At 45.4% G+C, this 20950-nt stretch overlaps 1 long non-coding RNA gene and 1 pseudogene across 50 annotated transcripts; one reads left to right on the top strand and one right to left on the bottom strand.

Moving 5' to 3' along the window:
* Positions 1-2245: 2245 nt before the first annotated feature.
* LOC127927360 (NAD(P)H dehydrogenase [quinone] 1-like) lies at positions 2246-19811 on the top strand (annotated as a pseudogene).
* On the bottom strand, positions 9126-18162 carry LOC127927359 (uncharacterized). 50 transcript variants are annotated; one of them, XR_008127190.1, is made up of 9 exons: positions 17144-18162; positions 17033-17069; positions 16885-16995; positions 16441-16588; positions 16108-16255; positions 10388-10572; positions 9763-9984; positions 9652-9688; positions 9126-9614 (listed from the first exon to the last, which is right to left on the bottom strand). It is a non-coding gene; the product is annotated as an uncharacterized LOC127927359 (long non-coding RNA). The 50 variants fall into 50 exon arrangements; XR_008127181.1 differs by having other exon boundaries at positions 16885-17291; positions 17366-17439; positions 17625-18162; XR_008127184.1 differs by having other exon boundaries at positions 16885-17180; positions 17366-17439; positions 17625-18162.
* Positions 19812-20950: the final 1139 nt, after the last annotated feature.

The following is a 20950-nucleotide window of genomic DNA, read 5'->3' as shown; positions in this document are numbered from 1 at the left end:
GAGCAGGAGGGAATGCCAAATGGCACCCTCTTATAGTGGTACGCTATATAGTGCACTACTATAGACCAGAGGCCTATTCCCTATATAGTGGTACTACTATAGACCAGAGCCCTATTCCCTATATAGTGGCACTACCCTAATAGACCAGAGCCCTATTCCCTATATAGTGGTACTACTATAGACCAGAGCCCTATTCCCTATATAGTACTACTACTATAGACTACAGACCAGAGCCCTATTCCCTATATAGTGGTACTACTATAGACCAGAGCCCTATTCCCTATATAGTGGTACAACTATAGACCAGAACCCTATATAGTGGTACTACTATAGACCAGAGCCCTATTCCCTATATAGTGGTACTACCAGAGCCCTATTCCCTATAGACCAGAGCCCTATTCCCTATATAGTGGTACTACTATAGACCAGAGCCCTATTCCCTATAGTGGTACTACTATAGACCAGAGCCCTATTCCCTATATAGTGGTACTACTATAGACCAGAGCCCTATTCCCTATATAGTGGTACACTACAGAGCCCTATTCCCTATATAGACCAGAGCCCTATTCCCTATATAGTGGTACTACTATAGACCAGAGCCCTATTCCCTATATAGTGGTACTACAATAGACCAGAGCCCTATTCCCTATATAGTGGTACTACCAGATAGACCAGAGCCCTATTCCCTATATAGTGGTACTACTATAGTCCAGAGCCCTATTCCCTATATATAGTACTACTATAGACCAGAGCCCTATTCCTATATAGTGGTACTACTATAGACCAGAGCCCTATTCCCTATATAGTGGTACTACTATAGACCAGAGCCCTATTCCCTATATAGTGGTACTACTATAGACCAGAGCCCTATTCCCTATATAGTGGTACTACTATAGACCAGAGCCCTATTCCCTATATAGTGGTACTACTATAGACCAGAGCCCTATTCCCTATATAGTGGTACTACTATAGACCAGAGCCCTATTCCCTAATATAGTGGTACTACTATAGACCAGAGCCCTATTCCCTATATAGTGGTACAACTATAGACCAGAACCCTATATAGTGGTACTACTATAGACCAGAGCCCTATTCCCTATATAGTGGTACTACTATAGACCAGAGCCCTATTCCCTACTATAGTGAGCCCTATTCTACTATAGACCAGAGCCCTATTCCCTATATAGTGGTACTACTATAGACCAGAGCCCTATTCCCTATATAGTGGTACTACTATAGACCAGAGCCCTATTCCCTATATAGTGGTATTACTATAGACCAGGAATCTAAGCCCATTATGACACATTGTAGAATGGATTACAGTGCAGAAAGTTGGCCTGCAATTAGCTGTTTACATAAAATAATACATTGACCCCTATAGGTCAAAGTTTCTGGTGTTCGTGGGACACCTGTGTGTGTCCTACTGGTAGAATGTGGGCTATGTCATTATTGTGCGGCTAGATAAAGACAGCAAGTTCATCTTTATCTATGGTTGAATTAGAATTGCAGTATATTAGCTGTCCCAACGTCCTGTCTGTCTGTCTGTCTGTCTGTCTGTCTGTCTGTCTGTCTGTCGTTCCAGTGAGGGGTGACAAAAGTGTGCAAGTGACATTCAAAACAGCCCGAAGACTGGTCAGACCAGTGAACTCTTGTTTTTGAGACTCGTCCTGTCATGGCGCATTCCGCACGGGACCGCACCTAACGCAAATACTGAGGCGGCACGCAGCACAATAGGTGTACTGTGTGTTGGAACGGGACGGTCTGAAAACACGCCACTTTGATACAGCTACAACCGAAAGTAGATTTTTTTTTATCGTAGCAGGTTAGAAGAATTTACACAGCAGGTTTGGAGAAGAAACGTATCATGTTCGGAAAATTAGGTTACGGTTAGGAAAATAGTTAAGGTTTGCGAAATTCTTTCCCAACATGCTACGAAATTCACTTCCGGTGAAGTACCGTGTTTTAGGGAGTCCCGTGTTGGAACAACTTTTACATGTCGAAGAGTAGGTGGTGATTTATGACTTGCCAATGTTTCTTTACGCATCGCTAATGAAGAGCACTAAAATCGGATAAACTCATGGTACCCATATGAATGGCCTAATACAGACAAAAAATACCACAAAACACTTTTCCTAAAGCCAAAGGTATTAAACCAATCATTCTCTCAACCGGTAAACTGTCTGTAACATTTCCCGACGTTAAAACACGCCTGGATAGACTTTGGTCGGCCCCATGGCTGGCTCGAGGCTACAGGACGTTTTTTTCTTTGTTGTTTTCTTCTTTGTGTACGTGAGACTCGAGCCTCGGGTGTTATGTAACCGCTCAATCTCAGTTTCAATCACACAATGTTTCTCACGCGAATATCAGCGGGCGGTTCCATAGTGATAAGAGCTGCGGCACCGGACAAGGACGCAGGTTTTCCCCTCCAGTTGCAGAAGAGGGAACGTCCAGATTTGGGGAAGGACCGATCATAAACTCGCGTCATGGGTAAGTCTCAACGGTGAGATAGTGCATTTACAATATCTCTGCTTTCAGGTACTTTGGTTTATATTCCATTATCCTGTTGGCTTGTTCAGCTGAATTTAAAGTTGTCATGCATTTGTCCAGTGTTTGAGTAAATAGCCAACAAGTGGTGTGATTTTGTGCTGATGCCTTAGTACTTTGTGTTGCTATACTGCGTAAGATTTATGCAAACGCTATAATGACAAAACCACTCCGTTTTTTTTATTCATTAAAGCAGATTATTGTGTTCAGCATTATTGAATTTGGACAGCTTTATACAATAGTTCAGTTGTAGTTTAACAAACACAATGAATGTATTGTCAGTTGTGGAAACAGTCAAATATACCTTAATAGAAAATGAGTCAAGTAAAATTGAAATGTCACCACTAAATTACTACTTGAAAAAGTTTAAAAGTATTTTGTTTTAAATATACTTAAGTTTCAAAAGTATATGTAATTGCTAAAAAAAAATTATAATAATACTTAATTATCAAAAGTAAAAAGTATAAATCATTTCAAACATCCTCCTATTTTCTTAGTTTTTTATTTACAGATAGTCTTGACGTGAGCCCCTGGCTATCTACAGTGAGGGGAAAAAGTATTTGATCCCCTGCTGATTTTGCGCGTTTGCCCAATGACAAAGAAATGATCAGTCTGTAATTTTAATGGTAGGTTTATTTGAACAGCGAGAGACAGAATAACAACAAAAATATCAAGAAAAATGCATGTTTAAAATGTTGAATAAATTGATTTGCATTTTAATGAGGGAAATATGTATTTGACCATCTGTCAATCAGAATGATTTCTGGGTCCCAGGTGTCTTTTACCTTTATACAGGTAAAAGGTAAAAAAGACACCTGTCCACAGAAGCAATCAATCAATCAGATTCCAAACTCTCCACCATGGCCAAGACCAAAGAGCTCTCCAAGGATGTCAGGGACAAGACTGTAGACCTACACAAGGCTGGAATGGACTACAGGACCATCGCCAAGCAGCTTGGTGAGAAGGTGACAACAGTTGGTGCGATTATTAAACACAAAAGAACTGTCAATCTCCCTCAGCCTGGGGCTCCATGCAAGATCTCACCCTAGAACTCCCTAGAAAGGCCAAAACCTAGGAAGAAACCTAGAGAGGAACCAGGCTATGTGGGGTGGCCAGTCCTCTTCTGGCTGTGCCGGGTGGAGATTATAACAGAACATGGCCAAGATATTCAAATGTTCATAAATGACCAGCATGGTCAAATAATAATAATCACAGTAGTTGTCGAGGGTGCAGCAACCTCAGGAGTAAATGTCAGTTGGCTTTTCATAGCCGATCATCCAGAGTATCTCTACCACTCCTGCTGTCTCTAGAGAGTTGAAAACAGCAGGTCTGGGACAGGTAGCATGTCCGGTGAACAGGTCAGGGTTCCATAGCCGCAGGCAGAACAGTTAACTGGAGCAGCAGCACGGCCAGGTGGACTGGGGACAGCAAGGAGTCATCATGCCAGGTAGTCCTGGGGCATGGTCCTAGTGCTTAGGTCCTCTGAGAGAGAGAAAGACAGAGAGAATTAGAGAGAACATACTTAAATTCACACAGGACACCGGATAAGACAGGAGAAGTACTCCAGATATATAACTGACCCTAGCCCCCGACACATAAACTACTGCAGCATAAATACTGGAGGCTGAGACAGGAGGGGTCAGGAGACATTGTGGCCCCATCTGATGATACCCCCAGACAGGGCCAAACAGGCAGGATATTACCCCACCCACTTTGCCAAAGCACAGCCCCCCCACACCACTAGAGGGATATCTTCAACCACCAACTCACCATCCTGAGACAAGGCCGAGTATAGCCCACAAAGATCTCCGCCATGGAGATGGAAACATTATGCTTTGAGGGTGTTTTTCTGTTAATTAAGGGGACAGGACAACTTCACCGCATCAAAGGGACGATGGACGGGGCCATGTACCGTCAAATCTTGGGTGAGAACCTCCTTCCCTCGGCCAGGGCATTGAGAATGGGTCGTGGATGGGTATTCCAGCATGACAATGACCCAAAACACATGGCCAAGGCAACAAAGGAGTGGCTCAAGAAGAAGCACATTAAGGTCCTGGAGTGGCCTAGCCTGTCTCCAGACCTTAATCCCATAGAAAATCTGTGGAGGGAGCTGAAGGTTCGAGTTGCCAAACTTCAGCCTTGAAACCTTAATGACTTGGAGAAGATTTGCAAAGAGGAGTGGGACAAAATCCCTCCTGAGATGTGTGCAAACCTGATGGCCAACTACAAGAAATGCCTGACCTCTCTGATTGCCAACAAGGGTTTTGCCACCAAGTACCGAGTCATGTTTTGCAGAGGGGGTCAAATACTTATTTCCCTCATTAAAATGCAAATCAATTTATACAATTTTTGACATGTGTTTTTCTGGATGTTTTTGTTGTTATTCTGTCTCTTACTGTTCTAATAAACCTTCCATTAAAACTATAGACTGATCAATTCTTTGTCATTGGGCAAAGGTACAAAATCAATGTGTCCTGTTGGGAGGACTGGGGCTGGGAAACACTGTCCTATAAAGTGCACTACACTATGGACCCTGGTCAACAGTAGTGCACTGCACTATTGGACCCTGGTCAACAGTAGTGCACTACTGTTGACCAGGGTCCAATAGTGTAGTGCACTACTGACCCTGGTCAACAGTAGTGCACTACACTATTGGACCCTGGTCAACAGTAGTGCACTACACTATGGACCCTGGTCAACAGTAGTGCACTACACTATGGACCCTGGTCAACAGTAGTACACTACCCTATGAACCCTGGTCAACAGTAGTGCACTACCCTATGGACCCTGGTCAACAGTAGTGCACTACCCTATGAACCCTGGTCAACAGTAGTGCACTACCCTATGGACCCTGGTCAACAGTAGTGCACTACCCTATGAACCCTGGTCAACAGTAGTGCACTACACTATTGGACCCTGGTCAACAGTAGTGCACTACACTATTGGACCCTGGTCAACAGTAGTGCACTACCCTGTGGGTCCTGGTCAACAGTAGTGCACTACCCTATAGTCCCTGGTCAACAGTAGTGCACTACCCTATGGACCCTGGTCAACAGTAGTGCACACTACCCTATGGACCCTGGTCAACAGTAGTGCACTACCCTGGTCATGGGCCCTGGTCAACAGTAGTGGTCACTACCCTATGGACCCTGGTCAACAGTAGTGCACTACCCTGGTCATGGACCCTGGTCAACAGTAGTGCACTACCCTATGAACCCTGGTCAACAGTGGTCAGTAGTGCTACCCTATGGGCCCTGGTCAACAGTAGTGCACTACCCTATGGACCCTGGTCAACAGTAGTGCACTATGGACCCTGGTCATAGTGCAACCCTGGTCAACAGTAGTGCACTACCCTATGGGCCCTGGTCAACAGTAGTGCACTACCCTATGGACCCTGGTCAACAGTAGTACTACACTACCCTATGGACCCAGGTCAACAGTAGTGCACTACCCCCTGGTCAACAGTAGGACCCTGGTCAACAGTAGTGCACTACCCTGGTCATGGACCCCTATGGGTCAACAGTAGTGCACTACCCTATGGACCCTGGTCAACAGTAGTGCACTACCCTATGGACCCTGGTCAACAGTAGTGCACTACCCTATGGACCCTGGTCAACAGTAGTGCACTACCCTATGAACCCTGGTCAACAGTAGTGCACTACCCTATGGACCCTGGTCAACAGTAGTGCACTACCCTATGGACCCTGGTCAACAGTAGTGCACTACCCTATGGACCCTGGTCAACAGTAGTGCACTACCCTATGGACCCTGGTCAACAGTAGTGCACGATAAAGGGAATGGGGTGCCATGTGGAACACAATCACAGTAATAATACAGTAATATGTTCTTAGAAAAGAAGGTTCTATCTAGAACCAAAAGGGGTTTTCAGCTGTTCCCTGGTCACAGAGTGCATACACTGGTGGACCCTGGTCAACCCTTTTGAAGAAAAAAAAACATTTTGGGTTAGTGCACTACCCTATGGTGGTCAACTAGTGCACTTTTGGACCCTGGTTCACTACCCTATGGGTCAGAACTAGTACTTTTTCAACAGGTTCCCTATGGGTAGAACTCTTTTGGTCAACAGGTTCCGGACCCTGGTCAGAACCCTTCTTTTGGTCAACAGTTCCTACCCTATGAACCCTGGTCAGAACTCTTTTCAACAGTGGTTCCCTATGAACCCTGGTCAGAACTCCCTTTGGTCAACAGTTCACTACCCTATGAACCCTGGTCAGAGTACTCCCTTGAACCCTGGTCAACAGTAGGTTCCATGGGTCACAGTAATAATACTTATGTTCTTAGAAAAGTTCTATCTAGAACCAAAAGGGGTTTTCAGAACTTTTGAAGAAAAAAAAAAACATTTTTGGTTCAGGGTGGAACCCTTTTGGTTCCGGGTAGAACTCTTTTGGTTCGGGTAGAACTCTTTTTGGTTCAGGGTGGAACCCTTTTTTGGGTTCAGGGTGGAACCAAAAGGGTTCTACCTGTAACCAAAAAGGGCTCTCCTACGGCGACAGCCACAGAACCCTTTTTTCCAAAGATGTAGTAAAAACCAGATGATAACACATTCATAATGAAAGGTAACTTGATGTGCAGTTTTGTTTTAGGGAAACAATTATGACTGATCCATCCACCACCTTATCATACGTGTGTGTGTGTGTGTGTGTGTGTGTGTGTGTGTGTGTGTGTGTGTGTGTGTGTGTGTGTGTGTGTGTGTGTGTGTGTGTGTGTGTGTGTGTGTGTGTGTGTGTGTGTGTGTGTGTGTGTGTGTGTGTGTGTGTGCCAGCTCAGAAGACAGTGCTGATTGTGTACGCCCATCAGAGTGGGGGGTCCTTTAACTCGGCAGCGAAGGATGTTGCCGTGGAAGCCCTCGGACAGCAGGGCTACAAGGTTGTTGTGTCTGACCTTTACGCCATGAACTTCAGAGCCTCCGCCACAATGGAGGATATCACAGGTACACACACACACACACACACACAGGCTCACACACACACGCACACACATGCTCACACACGCCAACACACGTGCCAAACAAACTACACACGCGCTTGACGTTGCTGCTGTTCTGTCTCTTTGCCAGGTGAGGTGAAGAACCCGGAGCACTTCAACTACGGAGAGGAGACCATGCATGCCTGGAAGGAGGGTCGACTCAGTGATGACATCATAGCTGAGCATCGGAAAGTGGAGGCGGCGGAGCTAGTCATCTTCCAGGTCAGATGTCACACACTCTTCCCAATCCCTCTCTCCCCCTCCCTCTCTCCCCCCCCCCCTCACTCCCCCCCTCCCTCTCTCCCCCTCCCTCTCTCCCCCCCCTCCCTCTCTCTCCCCCCCTCCCTCTCTCTCCCCCTCCCTCTCTCTCCCCCTCCCTCCCTCCCCCTCCCTCTCCCCCCTCCCTCTCTCCCCCTCCCTCTCTCTCCCCCTCCCTCTCTCTCCCTCTCTCTTCTCTCTTCCTCCCCCTCTCTCCCCCTCCCTCTCTTCCTCCCCCTCTCTCTCTTTCCCTCTTTCTCTCTCTCTTTCCCCCTTTCCCTCTCTTTCCCCTCTCTCTCTTTTCTGTCTCCCTCCCCTCCCCCAACCTCTCTCTCTGTCTCATCTTCGACTGTGCCCTGCTGCGTTTAAATTCTCCACCTTTCTCCCCAAAGTATTTAAGCCTACACTCCCATCATAGTTTAACAATCATTGTATTGTTGTAGATGGAGTGTCAACTATCTCTCTCTCTCCCCATCAGTTCCCTATGTACTGGTTCAGCGTTCCAGCCATCATGAAGGGCTGGATAGACAGAATCCTGACTCAAGGCTTTGCCTTCTCGCTGCAGAAGATGTACAACAATGGAATATTCAAGGTTTGACCTTTTGACCCTTCTGTTCATGTCTTTAGTTCCAGTAGCCTGTGTTCGTGTCATACCCATTGACAATGAGCAGGAAGAGTTCATGCCATGTATGGGCCCGAATCAGGAGGTTTTGATGTAAATGCAATGCTCCCACCTAATCATGTCCCCACTTGTGACTGAAAACAAGGGTAGAGATGCCAATTGAAAAGCTCTCTGTTAAAAACGTAGACATATGACATAAAATGCTGTGTAAAATAGCTATAAAGGTGCATTAACTGTAAAGCTATCAGTCACTAGTGGAAACATTTACAACTAAAATTAAGTTACATTATCTTTGTTTATGTATTTTACCTCAGACAATCTTGTAGTAAGTTTGCTAGCTAGAACTCCTAGTAGTTTATGCTAACTAGCTTGCTAGCATTAACTGCTAGTGAATTTGCTAGCTAGCAAGTTAACATAAACTAGCGCTAACTGGGCTAGTCATTGTCTAAATGACAGGTAGAACCACATTCATAACCATAAAGGGGTAACTAGCCCCCAACACGCTCAATCAACATCTTATTACTTTACTACTTTACAAAAAAATTATCTACATTTTTCTCTCTAAACAAATGGATTATTTAAGGTGTTCTCATATATATATATATATATATATATAAATATATATATAATCTAACTTACTTGGAATATATCTAAAACAGAGATCTAACTTACTTGGAATATATCATTTTTCAAATTTCAAAAAATTTGATCAATTTACCACAATCGTTTTGTTGAATTGTCTCAAAAGTGTGATGACATTGAGGACATTTATTTTGTTCAGCAAGAACAGTGACAGCCTGAGAAAGTGTTGCGAAAATAATTTAGTGACATCTTGTGGTCTTTATGTGAATTACAGCTAGTTACCCCCTACTACCCTACACAGTTTTAAAATAGCCATAATGTAGGGGGTCCACCACTCTGCGTAAAGTGGGTAAACACGCGCGTTGGTGATTAAATGTAACTTCCATATGCTATAAAATACATTTTACCAAGACAAATATGATTCTTCATGTTCTGAATGGTTAATCAAAGCGGAATGAAGTCGGGATCTGCAATTAAATAGCAGTGGGCACTCATTTCCTGATTCCGTTTAGTTCTAGTTAATATACCGCTAGTTTGCGTTACTGCGTGACAGTAGGATGTTCTAGATTACACAGATTGAATGTGCGCCTAATGCTATTCTCTAACATCGTCTAGTCTAGCTGACCTAATGCTATTCTCTAACATGGTCTAGTCTAGCTGACCTAATGCTATTCTCTAACATCGTCTAGTCTAGCTGACCTAATGCTATTCTCTAACATCCTCTAGTCTAGCTGACCTAATGCTATTCTCTAACATGGTCTAGTCTAGCTGACCTAATGCTATTCTCTAACATCGTCTAGTCTAGCTGACCTAATGCTATTCTCTAACATCGTTTAGTCTAGCTGACCTAATGCTATTCTCTAACATCGTCTAGTCTAGCTGACCTAATGCTATTCTCTAACATCGTCTAGTCTAGCTGACCTAATGCTATTCTCTAACATCGTCTAGTCTAGCTGACCTAATGCTATTCTCTAACATCCTCTAGTCTAACTGACCTAATGCTATTCTCTAACATCGTCTAGTCTAGCTGACCTAATGCTATTCTCTAACATCGTCTAGTCTAGCTGACCTAATGCTATTCTCTGAACATCGTCTAGTCTAGCTGACCTAATGCTATTCTCTAACATGGTCTAGTCTAGCTGACCTAATGCTATTCTCTAACATCGTCTAGTCTAGCTGACCTAATGCTATTCTCTAACATCGTCTAGCTGACCTAATGCTATTCTCTAACATCGTCTAGTCTAGCTGACACAATGCTATTCTCTAACATCGTCTAGTCTATCTGACCTAATGCTATTCTCTAACATCGTCTAGTCTAACTGACCTAATGCTATTCTCTAACATCTTCTAGTCTAGCTGACCTAATGCTATTCTCTAACAGCGTCTAGTCAAGCTGACCTAATGCTATTCTCTAACATCCTCTAGTCTAGCTGACCTAATGCTATTCTCTAACATCCTCTAGTCTAGCTGACCTAATGCTATTCTCTAACATCCTCTAGTCTAGCTGACCTAATGCTATTCTCTAACATCCTCTAGTCTAGCTGACCTAATGCTATTCTCTAACATCCTCTAGTCTAACTGACCTAATGCTATTCTCTAACAGCGTCTAGTCAAGCTGACCTAATGCTATTCTCTAACATCCTCTAGTCTAGCTGACCTAATGCTATTCTCTAACATCCTCTAGTCTAGCTGACCTAATGCTATTCTCTAACATCCTCTAGTCTAGCTGACCTAATGCTATTCTCTAACATCCTCTAGTCTAGCTGACCTAATGCTATTCTCTAACAGCGTCTAGTCTAGCTGACCTAATGCTATTCTCTAACATCCTCTAGTCTAGCTGACCTAATGCTATTCTCTAACAGCGTCTAGTCTAACTGATGTGAGCGTACCAAGTAATTAGGCGTCACTCTAAAGCGGGAAGGTGGAATAAACGAGTCAGGAGTAGGTTTTTCTGATTGAACACGGTTCTCTATTGAGGGTATTTTGTCAACCAAAAACATTCTAACATAATCAATGAAAAATCTTCCAAGGAAAAACACATCTTCTTCTCCAGATGAAACAAGAACACAATAGGATAATCTTTAAACTACAACAAACATAAATCACGGGTTTGTCACCATCTTCGTGGTTCTTTCAGCACAGCTTCTCTCTCTCGGTGGCCATCTTCCAGAGATAGTTTTCCCCTCTCTGCTGGTTCCATTCTCTTTTTATAGGGAAGGAGAGTATCCCATTAGTACCGTCAGCTGTGCTTAATTGACTCTGGTTACCTTGTCTCCCATGCTTTGTTGGGCTACTATCCATGAGCCCAGCCTGCCCTCTAGTGGTCCTTCCACATACCTTCCCCCCCAGGACCGAACCGGAGGATCGGGCGCCAGACGCACCGTCTTGGTCGCGTCGGGACAGCGCGTCTGCATTCCCGTTCCTCGATCCGACCCTGTGGATGACATGGAAAGAGAACGGTTGTAAAGACAAAAACCATCTGGCTATTCTGTTGTTATTGTTTCTCTTACCAGCCATCCACGTGAGGGGCGCATGGTCAGTAACTAATGCAAACCTCCGACCCAGTAGGTAGTACCGGAGATAATCGAGGCCCACTTGATGGCTAAGGCCTCTTTCTACGGTCGCATACCTCTGTTCCCGATCGCTGAGTTTCCTACTAATGAAGAGAATCGGCTTCTCTGCTTCACCTTCACCCTGAGCTAGTACGGCCCCGAGCCCTGTATCCGAGGCGTCGACCTGCACAATGAACTCTTGTGAGAAGTCCGGAGCCTGTAGAACGGGATCGGAACACAGGCCATCTTTTAACAATTGAAAGGCCTCTTCCGTCTCGTCTTTCCACTCTACCTGGTTTGGCAGGTTTTTCCTGAGGAGGTTTGTGAGGGGTTGGCAATGGTTGCATATCCCGGGATAAAACGGCGATAATATCCTGTTATCCCTAAGAAGGCCCGAACGTCTCGCTTGGTCCGGGGTCGAGGGCCAGTCACGATTGCCTGGTCTTCTCTGCCTGCGGGCGTATTTTCCCATTCCCCACGGTATACCCCAGGTATTCCGCTTCCCGGACAGGCCCAGGCAGCATTTATTTGGATTGGCTGTCAACCCTGTGGCTTCCAAACTCACGAGCACCGCCCGTAATCGCAGGAGGTGACTATCCCAGTCCTCGCTGTGGATGACCACATCGTCTATGTACGCCGCTGCATACTCTTGATGGGGCCGTAGAATGGCATCCATGAGGCGTTGGAAGGTTGCAGCAGCTCCGTGCAGTCCGAAGGGCATCCTCACATACTGGAAAAGCCCCTCTGGGGTGGCGAAGGCAGTCTTTGGGCGTCCTCCGGAGCCACCGGCACTTGCCAATATCCCTTCAAATCCAGGGTAGTGATGAACTTGGCCTTTCCTAAGCGCTCCAAGAGTTCATCCACGCGGGGGCATGGGTACGCATCGAATGTAGAGATGGCATTCACGCCCCTAAAGTCATTGCAGAGTCTCATACTACCATCGGCTTTGGGGACCAGGACTATGGGACTGGACCACTCGCTCGTCGAGGGCTCGATCACGCCATCCTCAACATCTCCCTCACCTCTTTCTTAGCGATGACTCGGCGAGCCTCAGGAATCCTGTAGGGCGGATATGCACTTTCTTGCCGGGTTCAGTGTGGATATGGTGGAACAGGACATCTGTTTGTCCTGGGAATGGAGAGAATATTCACCAAAGTTCATAATCAGCTTGTCTAGCTGTCTTGACTGCTCCGGTAGGAGAGTTTGGCCACGGCGCACCTGTGGTAGAGCCTCTTTTTTCTTTGCCCTCCAGGGCCATCAAAGCCACCTCCTCCTCTCGTCCATGGTACGTCTTCAGCAGGTTTATGTGATAGAGTTGGACCTTCTTCCTCCTGTCAGGTTGCTTGATGAGGTAATTGACCGTGAGACCCTTTTCATTACCTCGTAGGGCCCCTCCACTGCGCCAGCAAGCGATGTTCGGCCGTGGGCACAAGCACCATCACTTTCTCTCCCACGGCGAACTCACGGGGGTCGCAGATTTATCATAGGCCCGACCTTGGGTCCTTTGGGCCTTCTCCATATGCTCCTTGACTATGGGCCACACTGCTGACAGGCGGTCTCTCATCAGGTAACGTGTTCTATTGTAGATCGAAAGGGGCATGGTTGGGTCTCCCAGGTCTCCTTGGCTAAGTCGAGGGATTCCTCGACAGGGTCTGCCATAGAGCAATTCAAACGGAGAGAATCCAGTGGATGCCTGGGGTACTTCTCGCAGGGCAAACATTAAGTGTGGGAGAAGCATGTCCCAGTTTTCCCGTCTCGGGACACCACTCTTCTCAACATGCTTTTAATTGTTTTGTTCAAGCGTTCACACAACCCATCTGTTTGAGGTGGAATATGCTTGTACGTATCTGTTGAACCTGATATAACCGACACAAGTCCTTCATCAACCGGGACATGAACGGGGTTCCTTGATCGGTTAAGATAGTCTTGGGAAGGCCCACACGAGAGAACATCAGGAATAACTCCTTGGCAATTCCCTTTGACGACATGTTACGTAGGGGTATGGCCTCCGGGAACTTGGTAGCATAATCTATAACCACTAGGATGTACTCGTGTCCTCTGGCGGATTTTGGGAGGGGTCCTACGAGGTCCATAGCTATGCGTTCAAAGGGAGTCTCTATGATGGGAGAGGAATCAAAGGGTTACGTAGGTGGGCCGTGGGGCTGTACGTTGACATTGATCACACGTCTTACAATACCTGGCCACATCTCGGGTGACACGGGGCCAATAGAATCTCTGCATGATTCTGTCAATCGTCTTGTCTCGTGCCAGGTGTCCTCCTAGGACGTGGGAATGGGCTAACTGTAGAACTGTATCCCTGTATGGTCTAGGCACCATTAGTAATTCCTGGTTTTCCCCCTTCGTCAGTACGACCCAGTATAAGAGACCCCGCCTGATTGCATAGTAAGGAAGAGGGGCTCACCTGATCCGTCGACGTTCCTTCCGTCGATCACCTTCACCTTCCTCATGGCCTCCCTTAGGTCTGGGTCTCTATGCTGCGAGGTGCCGAACTGTCCCTTTAATTCCTGGGGCAGGTCAACCTCAGTAGAGGGATGTGGAGGTTGTTCCACATCCCCATCAGGGGAGACCGAGGAGAATCCTTCCAGGTTCCCTCCTCGGATGGAGCTTCAAATATATCCCTTAGTGCCTGGTTGCTCCTTCCTTCCTGCGTTGTGTATAGCCCTTCACAGGTGTCTTCGTCAGTGGTTTCCTGGAATATCTGTCGTAAACGTTGGGTCGCTATTTCTTCCTCTGCTGTAGAGGACGAGGACGCGGCTACGTCTCCTTGTAGTACTACTACCTCGGGCTTGGAGATTCTCTTCTTTCCTGTCCCCCTTCTTCCCGTGCATAACGTCATCTGCCGAAGCTCCTTATATAGGGGACAGTCTCTCCCGATCAATAATGGCACCTTCAGCTGGGGCACTTTCCCTGCCCTGACTGTACACCTTCCTTTTGGAGTGAGAATAGGCAGATTCACAGTGGGGTAATAGTGGGTGTCTCCATGGATACAGGATACGGCTACTTTGTCTGGTAGCAGTGTGGCGGAGGTCACCATCCGCTCCTCTACTAACGTAACCATACTTCCCGAGTCGAGAATAGCTACCACATCTTGTCCTTCAACTCGCACCGGAATCTCTGAGGCTGGGGCTATCTCTGCTAACCAACAGTGTTGATCCTGCCCCTCAAACGGGATGTGTGGGGTAGGCAGTGACGACTCCGTGACCATGGGCTCATCCTTGCTAGGACATTGTGGGGCATAATGGTTGGGAGACTGACACTTATAACACCGACCCGGCTGTGTGGTGGCTGACTTCTCCCACCTCCGGGGCTTGGGCGTTCGGTGGCGGGCGCGCGGGGTGAGTGTCGTGGTACGGGATTGGAAGACTCCTTCCGTTCCTCCTTGTCACTTTTTAACAACTCCCCTGTAGACCGATATGTTTCCACCGCCTGGGCTATGTCGTCGGCTGACAACGGGTTGGCTTGCCCCACAACCCTTTTTAAGTCACTGGGTAATTCTCTCAATATCTTGTCCACTACGAGAGTCTCTATCACATGTCCTACTCCCTTTCCAGGTTCTAGCCACTGTTTCGTCAGTTGGTACCGGGACAGGATCTCGGTTTTTAGTCGCCCATAGTCCGCCGCTTCGTGGGAATCCAGGTCAAAATAGGCTTCCTGAGCCACCCCGGTCAAAAGAGGAGCTAATGCGCTAGCCCATTCTGTGGGCGGCCACTCTTCCAAGGTGGCCGTCCTTTCGAAGGTCATGAGAAAGGCCTCAATATCATCCTCCTTGGAGAGACGAGGTAAGATGGCGTGAGCAGCCGCTCTTGGCCTAACTGTAGGTTCTTCTCGTCGACTCAGCTGTTGTTGCAGGAGTTCTATGGTTGTCTGCTGTGCCGTGATCAATTGTTGTAGTAGGGCGTTATCCATCGTTCTTGAATGGTTCCTCCGGGTCTTCTGGAAGAATATTAATTTACTCACTTATCCTTGTGTCACTCGTCCACCTAGTGCCTGCATCCTCCACCAATGTGAGCGTACCAAGTAATTAGGCGTCACTCTAAAGCGGGAAGGTGGAATAAACGAGTCAGGAGTAGGTTTTTCTGATTGAACACGGTTCTCTATTGAGGGTATTTTGTCAACCAAAAACATTCTAACATAATCAATGAAAAAAAATCTTCCAAGGAAAAACACATCTTCTTCTCCAGATGAAACAAGAACACAATAGGATAATCTTTAAACTACAACAAACATAAATCACGGGTTTGTCACCATCTTCGTGGTTCTTTCAGCACAGCTTCTCTCTCTCGGTGGCCATCTTCCAGAGATAGTTTTCCCCCCTCTCTGCTGGTTCCATTCTCTCTTTTATAGGGGAAGGAGAGTATCCCATTAGTACCGTCAGCTGTGCTTAATTGACTCTGGTTACCTTGTCTCCCATGCTTTGTTGGGCTACTATCCATGAGCCCAGCCTGCCCTCTAGTGGTCCTTCCACACTGACCTAATGCTATTCTCTAACATCGTCTAGTCTAGGTGACCTAATGCTATTCTCTAACATCCTCTAGTCTAGCTGACCTAATGCTATTCTCTAACATCGTCTAGTCTAACTGACCTAATGCTATTCTCTAACATCCTCTAGTCTAGCTGACCTGATGCTATTCTCTAACATCCTCTAGTCTAGCTGACCTAATGCTATTCTCTAACATCGTCTAGTCTAGCTGACCTAATGCTATTCTCTAACATCGTCTAGTCTAGCTGACACAATGCTATTCTCTAACATCGTCTAGTCTATCTGACCTAATGCTATTCTCTAACATCGTCTAGTCTAACTGACCTAATGCTATTCTCTAACATCTTCTAGTCTAGCTGACCTAATGCTATTCTCTAACAGCGTCTAGTCAAGCTGACCTAATGCTATTCTCTAACATCCTCTAGTCTAGCTGACCTAATGCTATTCTCTAACATCCTCTAGTCTAGCTGACCTAATGCTATTCTCTAACATCCTCTAGTCTAGCTGACCTAATGCTATTCTCTAACATCCTCTAGTCTAGCTGACCTAATGCTATTCTCTAACAGCGTCTAGTCTAGCTGACCTAATGCTATTCTCTAACATCCTCTAGTCTAGCTGACCTAATGCTATTCTCTAACAGCGTCTAGTCTAACTGACCTAATGCTATTCTCTAACATCGTCTAGTCTAGGTGACCTAATGCTATTCTCTAACATCCTCTAGTCTAGCTGACCTAATGCTATTCTCTAACATCGTCTAGTCTAACTGACCTAATGCTATTCTCTAACATCCTCTAGTCTAGCTGACCTGATGCTATTCTCTAACATCCTCTAGTCTAGCTGACCTAATGCTATTCTCTAACATCGTCTAGTCTAGCTGACCTAATGCTATTCTCTAACATCCTCTAGTCTAGCTGACCTAATGCTATTCTCTAACATCCTCTAGTCTAGCTGACCTAATGCTATTCTCTAACATCCTCTAGTCTAGGTGACCTAATGCTATTCTCTAACATCGTCTAGTCTAGCTGACCTAATGCTATTCTCTAACATCCTCTAGTCTAACTGACCTAATGCTATTCTCTAACATCCTCTAGTCTAACTGACCTAATGCTATTCTCTAACATCCTCTAGTCTAGCTGACCTAATGCTATTCTCTAACATCGTCTAGTCTAGCTGACCTAATGCTATTCTCTAACATCCTCTAGTCTAGCTGACCTAATGCTATTCTCTAACATCCTCTAGTCTAGCTGACCTAATGCTATTCTCTAACATCCTCTAGTCTAACTGACCTAATGCTATTCTCTAACATCCTCTAGTCTAACTGACCTAATGCTATTCTCTAACATCCTCTAGTCTAGCTGACCTAATGCTATTCTCTAACATCCTCTAGTCTAGCTGACCTAATGCTATTCTCTAACATCGTCTAGTCTAACTGACCTAATGCTATTCTCTAACATCCTCTAGTCTAGCTGACCTAATGCTATTCTCTAACATCCTCTAGTCTAACTGACCTAATGCTATTCTCTAACATCCTCTAGTCTAACTGACCTAATGCTATTCTCTAACATCCTCTAGTCTAACTGACCTAATGCTATTCTCTAACATCGTTTAGTCTAACTGACCTAATGCTATTCTCTAACATCGTTTAGTCTAGCTGACCTAATGCTATTCTCTAACATCCTCTAGTCTAGCTGACCTAATGCTATTCTCTAACATCGTCTAGTCTAACTGACCTAATGCTATTCTCTAACATCCTCTAGTCTAACTGACCTAATGCTATTCTCTAACATCGTTTAGTCTAGCTGACCTAATGCTATTCTCTAACATCGTCTAGTCTAGCTGACCTAATGCTATTCTCTAACATCCTCTAGTCTAACTGACCTAATGCTATTCTCTAACATCCTCTAGTCTAACTGACCTAATGCTATTCTCTAACATCGTTTAGTCTAGCTGACCTAATGCTATTCTCTAACATCGTCTAGTCTAGCTGACCTAATGCTATTCTCTAACATCCTCTAGTCTAACTGACCTAATGCTATTCTCTAACATCCTCTAGTCTAACTGACCTAATGCTATTCTCTAACATCCTCTAGTCTAACTGACCTAATGCTATTCTCTAACATCCTCTAGTCTAACAACACCTAATGCTATTCTCTAACAACATCCTCTAGTCTAAAAACTGACCTAATGCTATTCTCTAACATCCTCTAGTCTAACTGACCCTAATGCTATTCTCTAACATCCTCTAGTCTAACTGACCTAATGCTATTCTCTAACATCCTCTAGTCTAGCTGACCTAATGCTAAAACAACATCTCTAACATCCTCTAGTCTAAAACAACCCTAATGCTATTCTCTAACATCCTCTAGTCTAACTGACCTAATGCTATTCTCTAACATCCTCTAGTCTAAAAAATGACCTAATGCTATTCTCTAAAAACATCCTCTAGTCTAAAACTGACCCAATAAAACTACATCTCTAACATCCTACAAGGGTAAAACAACATCCTACAAGGGTAAAACAACATCCTACAAGGGTAAAAACAACATCCTACAAGGGTAAAAACAACATCCTACAAGGGTAAAACAACATCCTACAAGGGTAAAACAACATCCTACAAGGGTAAAAACAACATCCTACAAGGGTAAAAACAACATCCTACAAGGGTAAAAACAACATCCTACAAAGGTAAAAACAGCATCCTACAAGGGTAAAACATCATCCTACAAGGGTAAAATAACATCCTACAAGGGTAAAAACAACATCCTACAAGGGTAAAACATCATCCTACATGGGTAAAAACAACATCCTACATGGGTAAAACATCATCCTACATGGGTAAAAACAACATCCTACAAGGGTAAAAAAAAAACATTTTGAACAGATTATGACAGAGACATGAGGTTTGGACCATTGGTTTTTGTTTGAGCATTACCTACACAATTAATATAGTATTTTACCCATTGGTCAAAAGATGAGTTTTTGTTTGGACAATCTACCTTATGAAATGACCCACTGCTCTTATTCAGTTCAGGATACATTGCTTCTAGGATAAGGGTAAATGGTGTTTTGGTGGAATGAAGAGGGCCTCTGTGTTTGTTGGGAGTTACACTTCATACTCTTCATCATTTTACAGGACAAGAAAGCCATGTTGTCGTTCAGCACTGGGTCAATGCAGACTATGTACCGCCTGACGGCCTCAACGGAGACATTAACGTCACACTGTGGCCCCTACAGGTAACGCAGGAAGACAGCCAGGGGGGAAGAGTTAAGATGTGACACACAAACATGTTTTTTATGCTTCAAGGTTACCTCCAAGTACCAAGTATTTCCAATGTGTTTCATTTAGTTTTGGATTTGCATTTTTTGGGGGGTCTATTTCATTGGTTCCATTGTAGCATATTGTGCAAACTAAACCAAGCGCAGTTTCAAGTATTTGCTACATGTATTTGACCCAGACTCCTCTCCTCTCTCCTCCACGTCCCTCCATCCTTCCAGAACGGCGTGCTTCACTTCTGTGGGTTCCAGGTGCTAGCCCCCCAGGTGTTCTGGTGTCCGGGACACAGCCCCCGCGAATCGGACAGCCATGCTGGATGGCTGGAGGGCCAGGCTGAAGACCCTGCTGGTCGAGCGACCCTGACTTTTGCCCCAGCGAGATGTTTGACCTGACCTTCCCCGGGGCTTCGTGCTGCGGCCGGAGGTCAGGGAGGAGCAGAGCACCCGCCCCCACGGCATCACCACCGGACACCACCTGGGGAAACCCTCCCCCTGACAACCAACTGAAGGCTGATGACCCCTCCCCTGACAACCAGCTGAAGACTGATGACCCCTCCCCTGACAACCAGCTGAAGGCTGATGACCCCTCCCCCCTGACAACCAGCTGAAGGCTGATGACCCCTCCCCCCTGACAACCAGTTGAAGGCTGATGACCCCTCCCCCTGACAACCAGCTGAAGGCTGATGACCCTTGGATAATGATTTCTCCAATAGAACCCAGAGAGTGTTCTTCAGTGGAAGCTTCTCTAACATCAGATATGTAAAGTGCGGTGTCCCTCAGGGTAGTTTCCTTGGACCAGTTACTCTTCTCTATTTTTACAAATGATTTGCCACTGGTCTTAAACACAAAGCTAGAATGACTACGTATGCAGATGATTCCACACGCTACACATTAGTATCAGGTGTTTAGTAATAAAAACATTCTCTAAGACCTAAACCTCAGCTAGAGTTGTGTATAAAGGGTGTGACCGTTGAGCAAGTTGGGAAGCTAAATTCCTACTTATAAACTGGGTGCTTGAGCCCTGAATGCTGATTGGCTAACAGCCGTGGTATACCACGGATATGACAAAACATTTATTTGGACTCTTCCAATTACGTTGGTAACCAGTTTATAATAGCAATAAGGCACCTCGGGGGTTTGTGGTAAATGGCCAATATTCCACGGCTAAAAGCTGTAACCAGGAACTCCGCATTGCGTCGTGCTTAAGAACAGCCCTTAGCCGTCAAATTGTCCATAAACCCCCCCGCACCTTATTGCTTAAGTATAACAGTGGATGGTCGGTTATTATGGTCAAATCAAATTGACAGAGTTGTTGTGAAGATGGGGAGAGGTATGTCTGTTATAAAAGATGTTCTGCGTTTTGAAACATCAATAAACTGCACTAGTTGTTCAGACTCTGTTCTGGTCTCATGTTGATTACTGTCCGGTAATATGGTCAGGTGGAGCAAAGGAGGAATCTAGCAAAGCTACCCTCTTAAAGGTGCTATCTAGAACCTAAAACCATTTAGAACCAAAGGAGAACCCTTTGAAGAACGCTTGTTGGTTCCAGGTAGAACTCTTTTGGTTCCAATAAGAACCTTTTCATAAAATGATTTCTACCTGGAACCAAAAAATTGTTTTCACATAGAACCAAAA

The sequence above is a fragment of the Oncorhynchus keta genome, unplaced genomic scaffold (genome assembly GCF_023373465.1).
Source record: "Oncorhynchus keta strain PuntledgeMale-10-30-2019 unplaced genomic scaffold, Oket_V2 Un_scaffold_13375_pilon_pilon, whole genome shotgun sequence".
NCBI classification, from domain to species: domain Eukaryota; kingdom Metazoa; phylum Chordata; class Actinopteri; order Salmoniformes; family Salmonidae; genus Oncorhynchus; species Oncorhynchus keta.
Note: the sequence above shows the minus strand (reverse complement) of the source record. Positions and strands in the feature narration are given on the sequence as shown.